This window comes from Penaeus monodon, chromosome 29 (assembly GCF_015228065.2).
Source record: "Penaeus monodon isolate SGIC_2016 chromosome 29, NSTDA_Pmon_1, whole genome shotgun sequence".
Taxonomy (NCBI): Eukaryota; Metazoa; Arthropoda; class Malacostraca; order Decapoda; family Penaeidae; genus Penaeus; species Penaeus monodon.
The window spans coordinates 30,824,670-30,824,896 of NC_051414.1; positions in this window are offsets into that span (position 1 = coordinate 30,824,670).

The following is a 227-nucleotide window of genomic DNA, read 5'->3' on the forward strand; positions in this document are numbered from 1 at the left end:
TGTAACGTGCTTATCTAACAAAGCGCATCCATAATTGATATATGAAGTGCTTGATAACATAAACTGATAAGCACCACATACATAAGATTAACTTGATCAATGAATATTTGACAAAATTCACAGCAGAGCGACAGGGCGAAATTGAGCATGCGAAGTTAACGGGCCTCACTATTCTCATTTCCTTTATGCCTTGTGTCTCCTCCCCTCTTCTTCCTTTCACATATTAA